The 6,113-nt window shown below is 43.1% G+C and overlaps 1 protein-coding gene across 1 annotated transcript in view; it reads left to right on the top strand.

The window, feature by feature from the left end:
• Positions 1–6,113, top strand: part of grm5 (glutamate metabotropic receptor 5) — a 1,174,932-nt gene that overhangs the window by 1,059,091 nt on the left and 109,728 nt on the right. The gene's annotated exons all lie outside the window — the stretch shown is intronic.

Below are 6,113 nucleotides of genomic sequence, written 5' to 3'. Positions count from 1 at the left end.
AGAGCGGATGAGCTCCCTCTATCAGCTCCAGCTCCATGCGGGGACCTAGCAGTTCGAAAACATGCCAATGTGTGTAGATCAATAGGTCCCGCTCCGGTGGGAAGGTAACGGCGCTCCATGCAGTCATGCCGGCCTCCCACAAGAATGGTAAAACATCAAAACATCCGGGCGTCCCCTGGGCAACGTCCTTGCAGACGGCCAATTCTCTCACTCCAGAAGCAACTCCGGTTGCTCCTGACACAAAAAAAAAAATCTATGGAAGATCCAGGGTGGGAGAAAAGACTCTTGTCTGCTTGAGGCAAGTGTGTATGTTGCAATTAATCACCTTGATTAGTGGGTTGTTGTGATTTTTCTAGGTTGTTTGGCCATGTTCCAGAAGCATTCTCTTCTGAGGTTTCACTCCCCAAAAAATCCTCATAGATGTGGGCGAAGCATCAGGAGAGAATGCTTCAGGGACGTGGCCACACAGCCAGGAAAACTCACAGCAACCCAGTGATTCTGGCCCTGAAAACCTTCAAGAACACACCTTGATTAGCATTGAAATGCCTTGCAGCTTAAAAGCCTGACTGATTCCTATCTGGGGGAATCCTTTGTTACGTGGTATTAGCTGGCCCTGATTGTTTCCTGTCAGGAATTCCCCAGTTTTCAGAGTGTTGTCCTTTATTTACTGTCCTGATTTTAGATTTTACAGTTTTTTTAATACTGGTAGCCAAATTAATACTGGTAGCCAGAAAGGAGGAACCATTAAACCATGAAAATGAACATAATCTGGCTACCAGTATTAAAAAGCTCTAAAATCAGGACAGTAAATAAAGAAAAACACTCTAAAAATGAGCCCCGGTGGCGAAGTGCGTTAAAGCACTGAGCTGGAGACCGAAAGGTCCCAGGATCAAACCCCGGGAGCAGCGTGAGCAGCCGCTGTTAGCTCCAGCTCCTGCCAACCTAGCAGTTCGAAAACATGCCAATGTGAGTAGATCAATAGGTGCCTCTGCCGGACACATGACCTTGGAGATGTCTATGGACAACGCCGGCTTTCGGCTTAGAAATGGAGATGAGCACCAATTCTCAGAGTCTGTCACGGCGGAACTTAATGTCAGGGGAAACGTTTACCTTTACCTTTACTCTGAAAACTGGAGAATTCCAGACGTGAAACAATCAGAGTCAGCTAACACCAACCAACAAAGGATTCCCAAGGCAGGAATCAGCCAGGCTTTGAAGCTGCAAGGTTTTCCAATGCTAATCATGGTGATTTGTACACATTCACACTTGCCTCCACAGAGAAGAGTTCTTTCTCCCACCCTGACCTTCCACAGATATATAAACCTCCCTTGCTTAGTTTCCAACAAACCTCACAACTTCTGAGGATGCCTGCCATAGATGTGGGTGAAACGTCAGGAGAGAATGCTTCTGGAACATGGCCATACAGCCTGGAAAATTCACAGCAACTCACCCATTCTTTTATTTTCTGAAAGAGGAGGGAGGACAAGCCTTCTCCACCTCAAGGGAAAAAACTTTATGAGGATTGGGGCTCATTCTAGGTTGCTTATGAACCAGGAGAACAAGAAATAGCTGGGAAGCAGAAGCCAGACAATGCAGCACTGGAGTGCCTTTCAGCACCAGGACTGGGTGGGGGCAGTCCAGAAAGAAAGAAAGAAAGAAAAGGAGGAGGAATGGATGAAGAAAGGCCTTTGGAATGTCTTGGTTCCTTGCCTACATTCGGCCCACATTGGAGGAGGGTAATAGCACCGAGGTTGTGCCAGCAATGGGATGCATATCACTGAAAGCTCTGGTATTTACTTTGGGATCAATGAGCAGCAGACTGAATTGGCAGTTTCAAGAAAGTCCTGGTCCCCATAAGTTTTGATTCTATCCCTTCCTTCCTTCCTGGCCCTAAAAGATCCTTAAGGGTGTTAGTTTTGTGAGCCTTCAAGTCATCTTTGACTTATGACACCCCAGTCCTGGGACCTTCATGGTTAGATTCATTCAACTTGGCTCAATAAGGCTGAGAGGGTGTGACTTGCCCAAGAACACTCAGTAGGTTTTGACATCAAAGGAAGGATTCAAACCCTAGTTTCCCCAAGTCTTAGTTCAGCTGTCATACCACTATGTCAACCTGACCTTCTTTAATGGTTTACTTTTGGTCCTCTGTTGCTCACCAAAGTAACCTCAGAACACAACAGGCAGGACTTTGAACTTCAACCTTGTTAAAATGGTTCCAACACATAAACATTTTCTCCACTGAGTAGTCAGCCAAGTTTCAGGCAAGCTAGCTTCTGATTAATAGTCCTAGATGTGTTTCCCAAGCACAAAATCCCATTGAATTCAACGGGGCATTATAGTTTAAATCCAATTTGTTTTCGAAGGCTTTCAAATAAAGAACAACACTCAAAAGACAGAGGAATTCCAGACATGAATCAATCCGGGCCAGCTAACACCAAGGTTTGTTTCCCCATTTAGCCATGGAAACCCACGCCGGTAGGGGGGGAGGGGGGACATGATAGGATCACCATAAGTTTGAAATCACTTGAAGGCAAACAAAAACCACCCCGAAACCAGAGATTGCTGCTGACACCTCCCAAAGAGGATTCCTCCAGGCAGGTTGCAGCCAGGCCTTGAAGCTGAAAGGCTTTTCAATGCTAATCAAGGTGGCCAATTCACACCTGCCTCAAACAAACAAGAGTTCTTTCTCCCACTCTGGAGCTTCCACAGATATATAAACCCCACTTGACTAGTTTCTAACCTACCTCACAACCTCTGAGGATGCCTGCCATAGATGCAGGCGAAACGTCAGGAAAGAATGCTTCTGGAACATGGACATACAGCATGGAATACTCACAGCAACCCATTAAATCCAATTGTTGGTCCCAATTTGAATCAGTCAGATTCCCAGAAGTCCCAAATTACCATTTTACAATAGATTCAATGACTCTGTTCCAGACTGTGATAGCAAACTGGGTTGGTTATGATCCTAGGTTAGGTAGGATGAATTGCAGTCTAACATGGCAATTAGAAGTTGGAAGGATAAATATTTATCAAAATCCCAGTGGAAGTGGCTTCAAATTGGATACAAATGTGTCCTACTTCCCTTCAGGTTGGGTGTTCTGAGAGTTAACATCCAAAAATGTAGCTTATACTGCAGGATAATAGATTGTGTTGCATGACAGCTTCAGTTACACTAGAGACCATAGATCTGGTGGATTGTTAAATCTGGAATTAACCATCATGGGATACACTACTGTACTCATATTGTCTATATCACAGGATTCTTAAAAGTATATGACCCTTAACAGCCACATTTCCTGGCAGCTGAGTGAACAGGGAAAGTCTTTAATGTCATATATTACAATGAAAAATTAGGCTTCTTTGACTGGACACAGTCCTTCAAATCAGAATGTAGACATATTAACTCAGAAATAAGTATCATGTATACAAGGACAAGGAAATGGGTGCCAGTAAAGAAACATGAAAGCATATTGAGTGACACAGGACTCTTCATCCATTGAGAGTGAACTAATTTCAGATTTCAAGGCTTCAGGGACTCCCATTTTTGCTCCACAAGACAGATGGCTGTCTAATTGCAAAACCAAGGAGTCTTTCAAAACCATCTGTATTTTAACTGTTGTCAAGGGCGTCTTCCCACATTCTGAGTTTCCTTGCATTGCATGCCACTGTGAGTCATAATAAGCACAAAGAAAAATAAATGGATACACATGGGTCTTCTGCTACTGCTGCTCATCATCATCATTATCATCATCCTACGACCCTTTACCCTTCCCATCCTGCCTTTTGCCCCAGTTTGAGACTCCCATGTTCTGAAATAGTTAAAAAAACACAGGTAAAAATTATCAGCATGTAAACATTTAAAAGCAATTAAACCACTAAAAATTGAAACTAGTTAAACCATTCATCCTTGTTGGATGACTTGAGTAGAATCCTGTGGGTGACATAAATATACAGTTCTTGGAGATCAAAGAATAGTGACACTCTAGTTTCATGTGCGTCATAAACATTGTGCAACAAATAAGTGTGATGGCTTGTTGCACAGTTGGTTTTGCAGCAGTGCAACCTTAACCTAGCATGAATGCATACATTTGCACAATATAGATTCACACTCTGCAACTACTAAACAGTCTCTCAGACTCTGGATTCTGATGTGATGAAGAAAGCACAAAACGACTCAATATCTATATCATCAACCCAATAAAAGTCACTGGGCCACAAATACACTCATTTGCATTGTTGTGTAATGTTTGGTCTTTACACAGATATTAACTGGAGGATGCCTGGCTCGACAGCAGTAAGTGTGAAAAAGATCTTGGAGTCCTCGTGGACAAGTTAAAGACGAGCCAACAATGTGATGAGGCAGCAAAAAAAGCCAATGGGATTTTGGCCTGCATAAATAGGAGTATAGTGTATAGATTCAGGGAAGTCTTGGTTAGACCACACCTGGAATCACACTGTGTGCAATTCTGGGCATCACAATTGAAGGGAGATATTGACAAGCTGAAATGTGTCCAGAGGAAGGCGATTAACATGATCAAGGATCTGAAGAACAAGCCCTATGAGGAGCGGCTTAAAGAGCTGGGTATGCTTAGCCTGCAAAAGAAAAGGCTGAGAGGAGACATGATAACTGTGTATAAATATGTGAGGGGAAGTCATAGGAAGGAGGAAGCAAGCTTGCTTTCTGCCACCCTGGAGACTAGGATGTGGAACAATGGCTTCAAACTACAGGAAAGGAACATTAGGAAGAACTTCCTCACTGTGAGAGCTGTTCAGCAGTGGAACTCTCTGCCCCAGTGTGTGATGGAGGCGCCTTCTTTGGAGGCTTTTAAGCAGAGGCTAGATGCCTATCTGTTGGGGCTCCTTTGAATGTGATTTTGCTGCTTCTTGGCAGGGGATTGGACTGGATGGCCCATGAGGTCTCTTCCAACTCTATGTTTCTGTGTTTCTATTATTCCTCTTGGCTCTCTACAACCTCTATCCATCCCCTCCTTGCAGCGGCACTTAAGTTCTTAATGCTTTAGTATCTGGGCAATTGGTGGACTATCAAATTTTATCACTAGTTCAATAGGGAATTATTTTGGTTGCCACCTTTTCAGTTTTGCAAATGATTTCAGTGAAGAGTTATTTGCATGCTGCTCCTGAGAAAAGCCAGGTTTTGTCCTTTTAGGCACATAAGAATAAGGGACAAGATCATCATAAGATGACCATAGTGGCTGCAGGATTCTGGGAGCCGTAATATATAAAAAATAATTTATTCCAAGCTCTGGCTCTGTCTCATTCTCTCGTTACAGATGCATTGATGGACGTTTGGATCCTATACAGCCCAACAGCTGAACAACATCACGTATGGCACTATAAAACAATCAGCTGGTAATTCCCATAAACCTCAGTACAGCTGTAAAACTTCAGAGGGTTTATTTGAGTTCACCCAAGTGTTTCTTGTTTAAACTTTGGAACAATGCTGGCTACCAACATACACAACCACATGGCAGTCATACCTGTCTGAGATCTCCATTTCCAAATGTAACATGTATTTATTTGGCAGCTGGCAGAATCAAGCTGAGGGCGGGAGTGGGGGGCACGAAATATTGGCCTAGGCCAATCTTGAAACCTAAATAGAAAGGAACCTCAATGGAGTCTTTGGAAAGCCCTGAAAGGTAAACAGGCAAGTGAAGTTGGCACAAGCTCTTTGTTAACTGGAGAGAACCTGGCCAGGCACATTAGCAAAGACTTGCAAATCCTTCAAGTATTAATAGTTACCTAATCTGTTATGAAGGAGGTTAACAAATTGGATTTTGCTATATTCCTCTGGAATTACACCAAGCGTAAATTCATCGCAGACTCAATTTAAGTATCCAGAAGGTGCCATGTTTGATCTTTGGAAAGATCATCTACAAACCCAGCCTAAAATCATCAGTGCCTCACAACATGTGCCTCTGACCCCATCTACACTGCCATATAATCCAGTTACTGAATTCAAATTATTTGCTTTGAACTGGATTATATGACAGTGTAGACTCATAATCCTGTTAAAAGCAAATAATCTGGATTCATAACAGGATTATATGGTGATGTAGATACAGCCTCTGAGTAGGCAATACAGCTAAATC

This window comes from Anolis carolinensis, chromosome 3, assembly GCF_035594765.1.
Source record: "Anolis carolinensis isolate JA03-04 chromosome 3, rAnoCar3.1.pri, whole genome shotgun sequence".
NCBI lineage: Eukaryota > Metazoa > Chordata > Lepidosauria > Squamata > Dactyloidae > Anolis > Anolis carolinensis.
Note: the sequence above shows the minus strand (reverse complement) of the source record. Positions and strands in the feature narration are given on the sequence as shown.